The sequence below is a fragment of the Balaenoptera borealis genome (genome assembly GCF_965194805.1).
Source record: "Balaenoptera borealis genome assembly, chromosome: 11".
In the NCBI taxonomy this organism is placed as follows: Eukaryota; Metazoa; Chordata; class Mammalia; order Artiodactyla; family Balaenopteridae; genus Balaenoptera; species Balaenoptera borealis.
The window spans coordinates 34,585,792-34,602,703 of NC_138868.1; the positions used below are offsets into that span (position 1 = coordinate 34,585,792).

Here is a 16,912-nt window from a genome sequence, read left to right on the forward strand (position 1 = left end):
ATCTGAAAAGACAGGAGCTTATGTTAACCTCTACATACAAGAAAGGCTCTCAAGGGTTCATCACACATTTTCATCTTTCATTTAAAAGTGGAGATGATAGTTATTTTTATGCTGCAAAATCATTTTAAATTGTTGATTTTCTTTTAACCTCCATAAAAGAATTTTTCTTTATCAAAATCAAATGTTATTCATCTCCTTTCTAATTATCAGTTCCTTTTTTTAAAGTCAAATCATGGTAAATACAAATTATCAGCTTCCTGACATACTCAGATCTTTTTCTAAAAGTTTAAATGTAAATCTTATATGATAAAGGACAAATCAATATCAAATGTTTACCATTCAAAGTCCTCCCTGATGTTTATACTCATGTAAAAATATAAAAGAATGAAAGTGTTGTGGAAAACCTACAGCAAAGCAGTATTTCTATGGAAAATATTATCTAGGAGAGTTTATTCTCATTTCTTCTTCAGCTCTGAGCTAGCAGCAATGGCCTACTGCTTAAATGACTTGTTCTCCCCTTTTGCTTGAAAATGATGTGGAGGTTACTCCTCCTCATGAAAGCTTAAATCCCAACTCTGCTACTGACCCATTAGGACAAAAACTTAAATCAGAACATAACCCAGCCAGGGACATACTGGGTCTGACAGGGAAAAAAAAGGGACTATACTCTTACCCGAGTCGTATGACTTAGCAGGGAGAGCATACAGGTATTGGACTTGCTTCTGAGGGTGTGAGATCAAGGGGAGTGAAATATTAAATTGACTATGGGAAGTCTATCTATTTGGAGAGCACTCTCCCATTTACCATCCTGGCAAGACAACGGAGGGGTTGCAAGCAGGCTAGTAGGATGGTGCCTAAAAGGAAGGAGACTCTGATGGTCCATACTATGTGAGATAGAAATGCTGGAATTGTGATGACAGATGGTATCAACAGAAGAAGGGATTAAAGCCTCAGAGAAGTGGGTATGCTAGGGGGAATCTATGATGCAATTCTTATACCACCACTAGCTCAAGTGTCTTTCAGATTATTCCCACTGCATTCCTATGACACAGGTGCAGACTTGCATCACTCCACGCCATCACTCATCACATCATACTGTTATTGTTGGTTTATTTTTATAAAATAAAATTGATTTATCCACTAGATGGATGAATCCTTGAGGCTATGAACTCTGCTTTATGCTCATCTATCTTCAATACAGAAAAATGCCTGACATATGATAAGAAGCTAGAATGAGAATAAGATTTATATTAATAGAACACTTACTATTTGTCCACTGCTATGGAATGAATGTTTGTGTTTCCCCAAATTTGTATGTTGAATTCTTAACCCTCAGTGAGATGGTATTAAAAGATGAGGTCTTTGGGAAGTAATTAGGTCACAAGGGTGGAGCCCTCATAAATGGGATTAGTGTCTTTATAAGAAGAGATAAAATAGAGCTTACTTTCTCTCTCTCTCCTTTCAGCCATCTGAGGACACAGCAAGAAATTAGGCATCTGCACACCAGGCAGTGGATTCTGTCAACACCTTGATCTTGAACTTCCCAGCCTCTAGAACTGTAAGAAATAAATGTTTGCTGTTTAATCACTCAGTCTAACTTATATTTGTTACACCAGCCCAAACTAAGACACCAACCATTGGGCTAAATGCTGGAAGACAATATAATTTAGTCCTTAAATCCCTGATAAGTATGTATTATGTTATCTCTAGTTTACAGACGAATAAATTGAGACTTAAAAGGGAAAATCCATTTGCCCATGGTTATATTGCTCCTTAAACTGTAGAACAGGTATTTGAACTCAGGCAATGTGACTTCAAAAAGAGGTGTGCTGCCTTCTCAGTTAATAGGTATTCAATTTACTGTTCAGTGAATTAAATAGTTGACATAAAATATTAAATTTAAATATGGAAATAAAATTCCTGTGAGCAAAATGAGAATCTCTTTATTGGAAGAAGACAACCATCTCCAAGCAATCTATAGACCCATAATTTTTTTAATGAATGTACTATAGTTTAGATTTAAATAATTAAAAACATGAAGATACAGTGGTTATAACAAAAGGCTGTGATTTTACAATTATAATATATTGTAATATAGTACATGTGTTATAAATATTATAATCCTATAATTAACCAAAATATTTTGAGAAAGAGAGATGAGACAGACACACAGACAAACCCTAAAACACCAAAAAGAAGTAGATTTATTGGAAACAAGAGGCTGTTACATGGTGAGTGGACTTGGTATTAACATTTTACTGAGCACTATAGTAGGTTTAAGTGCTTGAAACTATTATATTTAATTCTTAAAATATACTTTGTGATAATATTTTTACTCCAAATGTGTAAATGAAAACAGTGATACTTAGCATATTGTCTATGCTTGATAAAAATGTGATGCCACATTTTTTCTAAATTCTATTCTATTCATAGTATTTCTGAACATGTCTAAAATTTGAGTTATTTCAAAATTCCAAGATGGCTAAAATGTTTAAACTTAAAAGTACACATTCATGCTTTTAATAAATTTAACTGAAAGGTTAGCCTTTTCATAAATTATCAGATTAAGAGTCAAGTCAATAGAAACTAGAAACAAACTCTCTGTCTCAAATTTATCTTTACCACAATTAGAATACTTCATATCTTTAAATGCTATATGTTCACCTTTTGATTGATGACTCTCAAAAGAAGTTGGAGATTCAAAGCAAATCTATATATGTTTTCTAGTTTGGGCACAACAGTCGGCATGAAGACCATTAAACTATGAATAACTAAAACCACTTAATGTTTAAAGGCAAGTGCATCTTTATATATATGTAAAATTAATATGTTAAAACAACCTTATTAATAATTTACACTGTTGAATCATTTAAACATTCAGCAACCATCATCCAGGGTAAATTCTGTTTCAAAATTAGGCTTTTCCCCCCAAAATAGCCATAAATGACTGTATAACATTTCATCTCTAGTGAATTATGAATAAATTTTAATCTTAGAGTGTCAGTAATCTGAATACCGTATTTTGAAGACTATGTACAGCTTTAGAGACCATTTTGTGAATGTTCCCATTCATTTTAGTGTAAATGAACAATTATAGAAACTTTAAGGAGACACTGCCATCTTCCATTATCTAAATTCAAGGATCACATCTACTGTTTCTTGGCTTTGAGTAGTGTTAAAAACTTTCTTTATTTTTTTTAAAGAAATAAAGAAATATTGGAGAAAAGAAAATTGTCATCTCTTATTTTCACACCCAAAGCAATTTCCAAAAAGAATACAGTGGATGTGTATGTTAATTTACCATTTTAACCTCTGTACACATTTTATTGTGAAGATAAAATTAATTCATCATGTATTGGTCATTCTGGGTAGAAGATTGTTTTAGAGAAAAACAAAGTGAATGCATGCTTTTGACTGATGATATCTTACTAGTCCCAGTGTTAACTATGAAGTTAAGTGCTCAGTACTTTTGTACAATTAGGGCATATAACAAACATTTATCAACTACAAGAATGGATTAATTTACAACGGCAAATATGAAGTGATACTTCCCAGTTTCTTGGATTAATGGTTATGAAAAACAATGTAAATTTATTAAATTGGAATATTTATGCCTTCAAACTTACAAAGCCAAGACAAACACTTACAGCATCACTGACTGTCAAAGAGAAAAACAAAATGTCCTAAAGAACAATAAAAATGCAAAAAGGCTCTAATTTTTAATCTTATGATGTATATTTCTAGAGCTATATATTTTTTACTTCTTTATACTCTATTATTTAACAATCTGCTACCCTTATTTTGTGCCAAGCATTGGAATAACACTTTTGCACATTATCTTACTGATTTTTCAACTCCTTATGATAAAGACATTATTAAAATTCCCATTTTACAACTAAGAAAACTATTTTAGTTCTTTAACAATTAGCTATCAAGTATTTTCTGTGTGCCAGGAGCTCTTTTAAGCACTTCATAAATATCAACTCAATTCTCAAAGCAATCCTTTTAGTTAGAGATCGTTATTACCCACACTTGCAGATGAGGAAACTGAGAGAAAGAGAGATTATATAATATTCCCAATTTCACAATTGTTAAGCCATGAAGCAGATACTCAAGTGCAGACACTCTGGCTCTAAACTAAAGAACACACAAATGATAACTGAGAAGAAGAAAGATTTGAAGGTTAAGTCTACCTACAATACCAAGCTGGGAACCAGGCCAGTGTGGCTCCTGATCTGGAGCTTGCGTGTCGGAGGAACTCTGCCTTCTCCTGACATGCACTGCTCCATGGGCAACAAGGTCATGAGGCCGAGAGATGAACACTCCCAGAAATTCAGCTCCCCTCAACCATGTACACACTCCCAATGTGGGCAGCCCTAAACCTGAAGAGTGATCAAGAGCAGCTGTGCAGGGATGCACAGGCTGAGATAGTCACTCAGACGCCCTTGTTACAGGATGGAGAAGAGACAGCAAAGGTAAGCGGACTGCAGCCTGGGGGCCAAGGTCTAGAGGGCAGTGGCCTAGACTCTGTGATGTCCTATTTTTATTCAGAACTCTACACTGATTGAATATTTAAAATAAAAACCTGAGCTTCCAGGTAATCAAGAAGGCACATTTTTCAAAATAGAAGCAAAAGAAATATTGTATTTAATAATTTATAACTCATTACGGTTTTAAATTTTATAACTTTTAAACATCTAACCATAGCTTATTAGTACCGCCGTTGGTACTACTTATCTAGAACCCTATAAATATAAGGAGTAGAACTGTCTATCTAATTCCAAAAAATGCACATTCCTACGCCGTATCCTCTACTATTTTTTTTGAAGGGATGAAAAATGTGTGGCCCAAAATGGCAGAGCATATGATTGTAGTGTTCATGAGGTAAAAGGGAGAAGTATTTCCCCTCAACTGCATTTTACTTGTTTTTTTATTTTGCAGGTCTTTATGAATTGTAGCTGCAAAATAGATGTTTATAGAATTGATAAAATGCAGAGGAATCCTTAAGATTCAGAATGGGATCCAAGAATTATATACAAAGAAACATTAGCAATTATGATACCAATACCTGGCAGTGCACCTAAAAGTGGTAACCTAGGAATTCACTTCAGCCTGTACAGTCTCTCTTCTGCTTCCATCACTTTTTTAACCATTTATGATTAAGGGTAAAGAAACTGCATAAAACACAATTGGCACTGAATTTCAAGTTACCTGACTGATTTCAAGTGTTGATGTAAAATTTTGACGGCTGAATTGCCCTTCCTACCCATTTTTCTGTTACTGCAGTGTAATGGCAGGGAACATAAGTTTTCCTAGATATTCCATCATGTTAACCATTCATCTCATTCCATGTCTCACAGGTAAAAATGAGTACATCATTTGATCCGAAAAATGCTTCTAATTTCTAACAAAACATAACTTCAGGAGAAAATCAATATTACATTAGCTTTGAGGTTAATAGCAACATATAAAGAATAGAAGACAAACATAGCAAGAATAGCCAGAAAAAATGAGGAAGAAAACAATCTTACAAGGGCAAAATTTCTTGCCAAAATAGAACTCCCAAACCAGAAAGAATTAATCTTTTTTATTAAATGTTAATACATCTCTGTTTGGAAAAATGAGCTTTGAAAGGCCTAGTCACACATGACTAAAAATGATGAACTACTGTACATAGCCAAACTAGTAGATGAAAGCACTAATCTTTGGGACAGGAAAAGCTAATACATAAAAAGTCAAACTTTTAATATCCCATTGAAAGTTTTCTATTTGGTCATTTTTAATAGCTTTTCTAATAGAAGAACATTATTTTATGAAGGTGAAATGGAAATACTGAACATATCTTGCTCTCTTAAAACTTTCTCAGTTTTACATAGGGAGAAGCCAACTGGAATGCGTAATCAGATTTCAGCTTTTTCTGTCTTTAATGTCTATTTTATTAGCATGCCAATATTACATGCAATGTTCAGCTATCTAGTTAGAGAACTTTTTATGGATAGGAAGGATGAATATCTTAAGTTTCAGTCTTTTGCAATTCATAGTTCTAAGTCAGAGGTATTTTTTTAAGAATAACTGTGGCACAGAAACCCAAGGGGAGAAGATAATCAACAAAGCTGCCCACACAACAACAACAAAACCCATCTTCTTGGGAAAGGAGGAAATGCAATCTAGTAGTTGAATGGTTTTCTATACTATCCCCATAATGCTGAAGTTTAGATAGATATTACATAGCCTGCATTTTCAGGTGGATATTATGTAAATACAGACCAACGCCAGAAGAAAACCACAGGTGTATGCGATAAGAAAACAGCACTCTGCTTCTCAAACATTTAGGAAAACAGATGGTGGTAGAATTGCAACATAGGTCTCTAAAAGAACTATTTTCTTACTGTAGTATGTTGTAATCTCTGATTATAAAATGTTAGAATTGGCTGAAATGTGAAGAAAATAATTTTTTTGCTATAACTCTAAAATATTTTAGCTAACATTTTTTCCAATTGAATCAACAGATTTCATAACTGTTTAGTATTAACAACAATTCAAACTATTGGTAGATGTTGTAATCAAAGGTTTATTTGAGAAACATTGTGTTTCAACCCAAACTTATCAATAATCACATTAAACATAAGTGGCCTGCCCAGCCCAGCTAAGTCAGAGATTGACAAACTGGATAGAAAAAAATCAAGGCTCAACTCGATGATGTCTATAGGAACCCTCCTTTTTTTTATATTAAAGATTCAACATTTATTTTATCACAAAAGTCCAGCAAATAAAAGTATATACAAGATCCATGCAATGAATCCAGTTACACACAAGACACATTTAAAACCTGGTTAAATACAAAGATTCATATAGGCTAATGAAAAAGGATGGGAAAAGGTACACAATGTAATTATAATTCACATAACAGTGGGTAAAAAATTATTATTATATAACCATAGGATATTTGATAGTTTAATGTGAAGAACAATGTTAGCAATGTTTCTTTCCACTGGTGAAAACTCTTTTTAACTTAAATATAACCTTAAAAAAATATAATTTAAGAGTATTAAAAAGAATACTAAGTGGACAAATAAGGATTATAAGTAGCTATATGCCATTTAAGGTTTGTTTCTGCCTCCAAAAAGGTTTAAAGTCAACTAGCCTTTAATTCTGCCAAGAATTTCTATGGGTCTTAAAATTATGCAATTAAGATCATGCCTCAAAATTATCCATCTGAATATGAGGAGTCCATATATCCACTGATTCCTATCTTTAATTGGTCAATTGTTGCAGCATGAGGTTCCTCACAATTTCAGGTTCCTCACAATTGGGCAGGAGTCAGATGTCCCATATCCAGCATCAGAGAACCCCGGAAGTAAGAATTCATGGTATATCTGAGGCGAGAGCCTACCAGGTAATCCCTACATGAAGCTGGTTGTCATATCAATGCTTGAAGTTAGAGAAAGGCCAAGAGGATATGAGATGGGGCTCTAGATCTGTGCAAATCAAATGCCTAATAGACATCTCAATCTTAACATGTCTAAAATCTGTACTATTACTTTTCTCCACATCAATACAAATTCTTCCTACAGTTCTCTCTATCTTCATAAACAGCAACTCCATCCTAACATTTGCTCAAGATAAAATGGCAATAACTTTAATTAAAGTAGGCATGTATGTGAGCCAGGCTGTTGAAGTAGAAAAAACTGAGGAAATGTGATATCACTGCATATAAACCAGGTCATATTTATATCTGTGTCAAAATAATTCCCTCTGAGAAACTATGACAAAAAACATAATTACTTTCTATCCCTCCATATGCTGAGGTGTACATTCACTCTTTAGTATTTAGACATCATTGGAGACTATCTCTTTCAGGACATTACTGGAGTTGGAGAATGAATTAGAAAAATAAATAGTAATTAAAGACTCATAGAAATTCTGTGTGGTAGACCTCTAGAGATAGTGTCAAAGTAAGAATGAGAATAACAAGTAACTTACAAACAAATATATAAACTTGATATAATTTTCACAGCATAGATTTTTCATCATTTCCTGCAAATAATATGAAAATATATCATGAAAATATTAAATATTAAAATAATATTTACTAATGAAAGTTGGTGTTTCATGTATCTCAGACAATTTAGTATTATTTGATTCAAAACCTGTTAAAAGTTGTCTCATATCTCTCTTACTTACAATCAAATTTCATTGCTTTTCTAGTATTTGCACCACTAAGCTACACAATTACAACTAAATATGGGTGAGTGATACATTCATTATTCAAAGATTTCAGGACAAAGCCTTTATTAATATTTAAGTCCCCTTCTCAACAATGACCTCCTTTTAAGTTACTGGAATTTTTAAAATGTATGTTTTCCAAAGAAGTTTTATGTAATGCATTATTAAATTAAAAGGCAAACTACATATTTATATAATTAATATTTAACTTCAAATCACATATATTTAAATAAAGTAGAAAATTTACTTAATTAGCTTAATTAACTGTCATTAAGTTTATAAAACTGCTCTCAACGTTTAGCATTCAATATTTATTTTGTGGCCAATGTAAAAAACTTATATCTTGTTTCTTGTATATTACATCTAACCCTGCAAATATACAGATTTAAGAGTAAGATGAATTAATTAACATTGCAAAATGTTCCCTATATAGTCAAGTGCAAGTGTTCAGAACATAACATAAATTTGTGAATAACTCTGGAAACACAGACTGGACGATGGAGAGAAACAAGAAGTGCTCAGCACTTCTTGCAAATAGTTTTTAATTATGCAGGAATTGATTGCATTCATGCCACCGGAAAGAGCATATTTGACAAGCTAATTTTTTTTTTCGCTGTGTAAGCATTAATGTCTCTCAAATACTCCCTGCACTCCTTCTAGCAGTGACACTTCCCAGAAATCTTCACAACATTCACATATAATCATCCTTTGTTTTGAAGACATTAGACTGGTGTTTTCCTGGGGCCTGATCAAAGGAGACGTTTAGGGTTATAAAAGCTGTGTGGATACAAAGTGAAAGAGGCACCCTTAAATTCTTAAATTTGTTTTTTGTGCTTGTGATATATGAGCAGGACTCCTCCTGTCCAGTTCTTAGGATGTTTTCATTGTGGGCACTGGAGATTTCTGTAGACACGGGAGATTTCTTTGTTACACAGAACTACCCTTTGCATTTCAGCCTTCTAGAATTTCTAATCCCTACCTACCTAATTGGGTGACACCTACCAATCCTTGTGTGAACCAGATAGCCTTTTACACATTTCCTAAATGTCTCCTAGGGGATGATATTTCTTCCATTGTTCTACACTGCCCCATAGTCAGACAAGTGAGTGGTGAGAACTGGCACAATTTAAATGGAGGTAGGTCTGACTTCACTTGGACCTATATAGGCTTGTGAGATCTAGATCTAGCAGCATTTGGTTCATAGCCCTATAAATGAGAATATTTGGACAGCAAAGTTCTGCTGCATAGCCCGGTAGGCTTGATTTTTTTTTTTTTTTTACTAAGTAATAATTTATTCAGAGAATTACAAACTATAAGTAGCTCATTCACCTTTCTTCATATTTCTGCACCAGCTGATCTACATTGACCAATAGGAAGGATTAGTATAAAAACATCCAAGTCCTGGAATGTGGCAAGTATACACCCACCGCATTCCAGTGACATATGAAACAAATCATTCAATCTCAGCATTTTAGCATTTTTTTCCTGCTGAACAAGATGGGTCTTCTCTGTCCTTCTCAACCACACAACTAGTTGAGTTGACTTGGTTCATAAGATAAAATCTATTTGCCTTCCTCAGTGCATATAAAGTCTAGTAAACTATTAATGAGGCCAAAAGTTAATTACATGTTGTGGATAGGCTCATTTTTATAATCTTCAAAATTTCCACAAATGGTAAAATATAATTCTAGACACTCTTGAATCACTACAATGTGGATAAAGAACAGCAACAACAAAACCTTTACTGCCTAGCAATAAAAATGCCTCGATTGATCTCACAGGTATACATTTAGTTAGTCAGCCTTCTATAAAAATGCCTTTCTGAAAGATTATTTATAGCAAAATTGTTGATAGGATAAAGAATATTCAGAATAGGATAAAGGGTTAGAAGCACACTTTGCTAAAAGCATATTTTTTTTCTTCCTAAGCTTGTGAATCTCTTCACATATAAAGCAAGTAGAAATAAGAATTTGAAAAACTTCTTCAAAAACCTCTAAAACTTGATTTTTTTGATTCTTTATTTAATGATGAAGTACATATTTAATAAAGAAAATGAAAATTGGGAGATGGATATTCTAAGTCAAAAAAAAAAATTTAGGGACTTTCACATATACTGACATTGAGCCAGACTCTCACATTACATCTGCAAACAATAATATTTTTTATATACTGTAGACACATCCAAAATCATACAATTTTAACAAACATTTTAAAATATGTATACATATTTTAAGGAAAAATTGCGAAAATAGCACAGCAATAGTGACATACGAATTTATAGTTGTTGGTCCTGTAACTCTATGACAAATTCATCATAGAGAAATAATTGAACAGAAACTACACACACTCAAGTGCACACACACACACACACACATAAATACATGTGCAAGATCATATAATAACATATTCTTTACTACAAAAATATAAAGATCATAGATAGCAGATGGATAGAAAACAACACAAATTTTTAAAAGAGGGGATGGCTTAATAAATTATGGAATAGCAGCAGAGAATAAGGTTGGAATTCATGATTATAGACTCTCTCAAGAGGAGAAATGTTTATTATATTATTTCAAAAGCAGAAAAGCCTTGTGCACAGTGACTACAATTCTATAAAATGTGTATGCATGTGGACAGCAAACAGAAGTTCCTATGTGACAATAAAAATAATTTTATTTGGATGGAAAATGTAATCTGCTTCTTGTCTCTATATATCTATAATTCATTATATGTTTTCTTAATAATAAATTAAACTACTCCATTGTACAAATCTTAAAAACTAGTATGTCAATGAAAAGCATGTATAAAGAGGGAAAGAAAGACTATACACTACTGTCAAAGTGGCACACTTGATGTTATTTCTATGTTGGTGTCATTATCTTCTTGGTAACAGTTTACAATTAAATAAATATTCAGAGTGCCCTAATTGGAGACCAGTATGCAAAACATAGTCTTGTTAATAAAATAAATATATTGGAACGATAAGATTTACAAAAATTTGACTTAAAAAAAAAGGATTTGCTTATAATGTCATGCAGCCAATAGTATGACAGCAAAACAAAGTACACCATAAAATATTAGCTAAAGATATGAAAAACAATCTTAGCTACTTTATCCACTCTGTCCCAGCATTCTATAAACTGAGAGAATATTAAGCAATAATCTTTCCACAGAACTTTGTGAAACAGCTTTTATCTGTGCAAAAGAGGAATGTGATGTTCAGAAATCACTCTAGCTCTGTGAAATAAAAATATTAAAATTCAGGGAAGGGGAAAATGCAATTAAATATCTGTACAACCGCATGAAGAGAGAATCTGAGAACTCAATAAAAGCTCAAAATCCTCTCTAAATATCTAGTTATACTCAATCATTTTTCTCCCCCTTGCTGTTTCTGCAGTTGCTGAAGAAACAGCTTATCATCATGGTGCCAGTGACTATGTCTTAATCATCTGTAATCCCTGTGGTTGCACAAAATGGAGTCATATAAACTGAGAAATTCTGGATTGCTGAAAGAAAGTAGGTCACAGATAGAGGCAGATCTATAGTCTAGATCACATAGCCTAAAGCCCCAAATTAGATGAGGAATACAAAGGAAGATAAATATTGTTCTCTCTATTTTCCATTTATGTCAAATTTAACCCCATCGCAAAAGAGAACGGAAATAATTATGGAGCATTCACTGGAGTCTTGAATTTCTACCTCATTTTTCTTGCATTTCATAGGCAGAAAACTGAGCTCAGTTGTTTAACTTGTCAAGGTTGGTTTTGCTTTGAGTAGACAGAATTGTCTATCTCTTTCCTAATTATGTTTCTCTCCCTCTTGCTTCCTCTTCCTTCTTTTTTATCACCTTTAACTAAAAAATGCAAGGATAAGAGTATATAAAATCAATTAAATTAATAGAATAAGACTACTGATTAATCTTTAATTACTATGAGACCCAATACTAATAAATAAATCTCCTGCATCCCTGAGATTTAGTGGACAAAGCCAAAAAGTTAGCATCTCCTTAATATTTTATTAGCAAACAATAGGTACCAATGGCATGAGACATAGGATATATGTTGTAACATGTTCTTTCTGTGGCAAAGCATATTCTAACTGTGTAATGTAGTTATGTACGCAGATAGGAAGCAAAATAAAAGACATAAAATATTCTTAAATCACAGAGGATCATTTGTCTCTCCATATATCTATTTGTTCCAAGCAGATGAATATAGCAGCTGAGTCCACAATATATCTCAGATGCATATATTTGATAAATCCTTGGCAGATGCAACATGGTTATACATTTCCTTAATCATTAATAATTTAATCTGGAAGAGATAATGGGTTTTTCTTTCATTGTAGAAATGGGGAGAATGACATGATTAATTATGTACATTCACATCTATTCCATTAGAATCATAATGCTGGAATAACTCTATATGTCAATTAGTTCAACTCTTTTCTCTATAAACAAGAAAACAGAAGCCCAAGACATTTTGCCCACCATCCAGTCACAAAGTATTAAATATCTACATTAACTATCTTTGTGGTTGAGACACTAAAAAGGGTTGTTATATGCAAATATTTTCTAGGAAGCATAATGTGTGCATAATGAAAGCTAATTTGAGCTAATACCTTAGCTTAAAGGTAAGCATAATTTAAGCTAATATCTTTGCTTAAATTAATCAAATGAGTTACAGTCAACCAGACAATTAATGGAGACAATATGGAATACAAGCATTCTAAGGAGAAAAGCAAAGGGAACATCACTATCCGAAATATACATCACTGACAAGAGGATTTGCCTAAGAAGCTTATACTAATGTATGTTGCTTGCTATAGCAGAAAGACTCCATGCACAAAGAAAAGAACATCACCCAGAAGGAAAAGTAAAGATCAGAATGGTCAATGAAGATAAACTTTGCTATTTTTATGTAGGAATAAGGTTAAGGCACCTTTAAACTTATATGAAAAATTTTGGTAAAGACAGCATTTCCCTACTGTCAGTGTATTTTAGACTCTTGAGAACCCTCCTGTTTTCCATTAAGTTTGTATATCAATCACAGGAGTTTAAGGACTCTGCATGAGTCTGAATCCAAAAGACATTTCCAGTTGTATGTTTGTTTGTTTTTAGTATTGGTCATCACTAAACTTGTAAGGACCTTGCGTCAAAATTCAATTTATGACTGCTGGTCCTCTGAAGATGGTGCAGACCCATATCTCCCAGCTTTTCCTCTTTATAACTATAAAACATGCAAATAATAAGAGAGAACCAAAGGAGAAATCTGAAAGGGATAAGGAGAAGTTGAACTGGATGAAAATCCAGGATTGAACAACTCAGTGGCAGGGCACCTTATAGCTCTCTATACAACAGAAGACCCACATCAGTGTTTCCTGATCCCCAACCTAGCAGCAAAAGGAAACTCAAGTACGCTCATTTCTCCCCCAAAACAAAAAATGGAAATCACCAATAAAAAGAAACCAGGGCAAGTGTTCATCTGTACTGAGCCTGAGAATCCCCACACCCACCAAGAGCTACAAGAGTGAAGGGTAGAATCAAGCAGAGGGAATTGGTCAAAGCAAAGAAAAACTAAAGAATTTTTCACTAACAAACCTACTCTAAAGGATTGATAGAATGAATTTTAAGTAGAAAAGAAATGATTTAAAAAAAGAATCCTGAAGCATCAGGAAAGAGGAAGAAACAATAGAGCAAACATAGAGTAGAAGCAATACACTATGCTTTCCCTTTATGAGTTTTATAAATCATATTTCATAGTTGAAACAAAATTTAATACTCAAGACAATGGCATTTAAAAGTGGAGGAAGATAAAAAGCTCCAAATGAAAGTGAAGTTTTCACATTTCACTTAAGTGATAAAATGTTAGCAACAGTACACTGTTATAAGTCACAAATACATATTGTAATAGCCAGAGCAACCACTGTGAAAAGTATACAAAGAGATATACTCAAAAACATTATAACTAAATAAAGATAGAATCTGAATAAACTTTCAAGTAACCTGCAGAAATACAAGAAAAGAAACAGTAACAAGAGCTAGAAGAAACAAAAACAAAAAAAAAATTAAATGGTAGAATTAAGAACTATCATGGTATATCAATAACTACCTTAAATGCAAATGATTTAAGTACACCAATCAAAAGACAAAAATTGCAGAGTGGATAAATCACACACAGACACACACACACACAGACACACAACCCTACTACGTGCTACTCACAAGAAACTCACTTGAAATACAACGCAGGTAAGTTGAAATAAAAGGACAGAATAACAAAACAAAACAAACAAACAAAAAGAAATAGAAGAATGGAAAAAGACCATGCAAAGATAAATTAAAATTTTAAAAATTGGCTGTATTAATAGGATATAAAGAGGATGTCAGAGCAAAGAAAGTTATTAGATATAAAGAGAGAGTTTAAATAATGATAAAATAATCTATCAGAAAGACATAATGGTTCTAAATATATACACACCAAAGAGCAGAGCCTCAAAATATACAAGGCAAAAACTGATAGAACTTGTGGTACTCGAACAACTGCTCCCCAAAATATCCATGTCCCAACCCCAGAACCTGTGAATATGTCACTTAACATAGTAAAAGTGAGTTTACAGATGTGATTAAATTAAAGGTCTAAGATGTGACATAGAGATATTATTGCATATTACCCATGAGAGCTTAATGTAACAATTGTCCTTATAAAGAGAGGGGTGAAATGGTGAAAGACTCAATGGTCTTTGCCTAGTAATTAGAATAAAACAAGAGTGTCTATTTCCATTACTCTTATTCAACATAGTACTGGGAGCTCTAGCCACTATAATAAGGCAGAAGAAAAATATAAAAGGCATACAGAATTGTAAGTAAGATATAGAATTGTCTCAGCCACGGATAACATCATACTCAGTAGTGAAAAGCTGAAAGTTTTTCTTCTAAGATTAGGAGCAAAACAAGATGCCCACTCTCATCACTTTTATTCAACATTGTACTGGGAATTCTAGCCAGACCAATTAAGCGAAAAAAGAGATAAAAGCCATCCAAATTAGAAAAGAAGAGGTCAAATTGGAGTAATATCTAGAATATATAAAGAACCCTTAAAATTCAACAGTAAAAGAAATATTAATGGACAAAAAACATGAACAGGCATTTCATCAAAGAAGACATACAGATGGCAAATTAAGCACATGAAAGATAGTCCATATAATTTGCCGTTGGGGAAATGTAAATTAAAAGCACGATGAGATATCGTTATTCACCGACCAGAATGGCTGAAAGTAAAAAACGATGGCAAATATTGGCAAGGATGTGGAGAAGCTCTATCATCATACATTACATTGCTTGTGGGAATTTAGAAATCAAACAACTACTCTGGAAAACAGGATAGCAGTTTATTACAAAAGAAACATACAATTACCATATTACAACAATTGTATTATGGGGCATTCATCCCAGAGAAACAAAATATTATGTTCACAATAATAATATGATGACAGTAATCACAATAATAACTGATGTTTATTGAGCAACTTTCATGTACAAGGTATTATTGGAGTGTTTTAAAGGCACTAATTAATTGCATCTTCACAACGATCATATGAGGGGGGTTCTATTATCCCCATTTTATAGATGAGGAAAATTTGAGACGGGCTACATAGCTAATAAGCCAGAATTTGAACTGAGGCAGATGAGGATCAGAGCTCACATAGACAATGCTCTATATTGTCTTCCTTTAATTGATTCAAAATATTTCTATTTCTCCCTGGGGTTGAGAATAAACGTTCCCATCACTCACTTCAGTACTATCTAGACAAGTATACGGGCTGTGAGTAAAAGAACTGAACGAATTGCTCCTAAAGGGGCAAACCATGGTGAGAAATTCAAAGAGTCACACACCTGTAGAATATTCCAGTATAGGGACATGAGCACAGGCTGTGCAGTTAAGCAGGCCTGAGTTCAAATTTGAGCTTCATTCTTAGTAGTTGTAGAATCTGCATTATTCAGCACTATTTCAGTGGCAGTTGTTAGAAAATCAACTTTTTAATAAAGAAAATTGAATGGAAAGATATTGATGCTTCACAGAAAGTAGGAGACAAAGATATTAGGTCTGACTCAGGAATCTCAGGGACTGAAATAGGGGATTTGATACTATTGGAATGGTCGTTTCTCTCCATCTTTTATTCTCTTGCCTCTCTTTATCTCGCATCCCACAACATGGAATGGACAGAGAAACCAGTGGCTCTGAGCCTTGGAATTCATGGCCAAAAGGTAAATGTGAGCCATTCCTTATTCTCCAACAAAAATATCCAGTGAAATGATTCCAAATATCCCATTCTTTTCTATCCAATCAATCAATTACTGTGAGCCAAAGGGTATACCTTTACTTTCAGAGAGGGGGAACCCATCTCCAGAAGGATGTGAATAGAGGGAATTGGCCAAGTAGGTAAACACAATAGCTACCATGCGGTTAATTTTTTTTTAATTTGAAGTCATATAATTCTATACCCCACAAATTAAATTACATATAAGGCAACTAGCATACTAAGATGCTGAACAGATATTAGTTTCTTTATGTCCCTCCTTCCTTTCCCAGAAATACTAGGCAGCTGTTCACAAAGGACGAGGAATCTCTAGATGAGAAAGAGTAGAAAGATGGAACTGTGTGTCTTTTCTTCTGCTCTTCTAGGG

The 16,912-nt window shown here is 33.4% G+C and overlaps 1 long non-coding RNA gene across 3 annotated transcripts in view; it reads right to left on the reverse strand.

Moving 5' to 3' along the window:
• Positions 1 to 16,912, reverse strand: part of LOC309606023 — a 335,857-nt gene that overhangs the window by 188,643 nt on the left and 130,302 nt on the right. For 2 of the 3 annotated variants that reach the window (XR_014231608.1, XR_014231609.1), the window contains exon 1: positions 1,445 to 10,275. This is a non-coding gene — a long non-coding RNA (uncharacterized lncRNA). Of the gene's footprint in view, positions 1 to 1,444; positions 10,276 to 16,912 lie in introns of those variants that run through there. The other variant, XR_014231607.1, reaches the window with a different exon arrangement.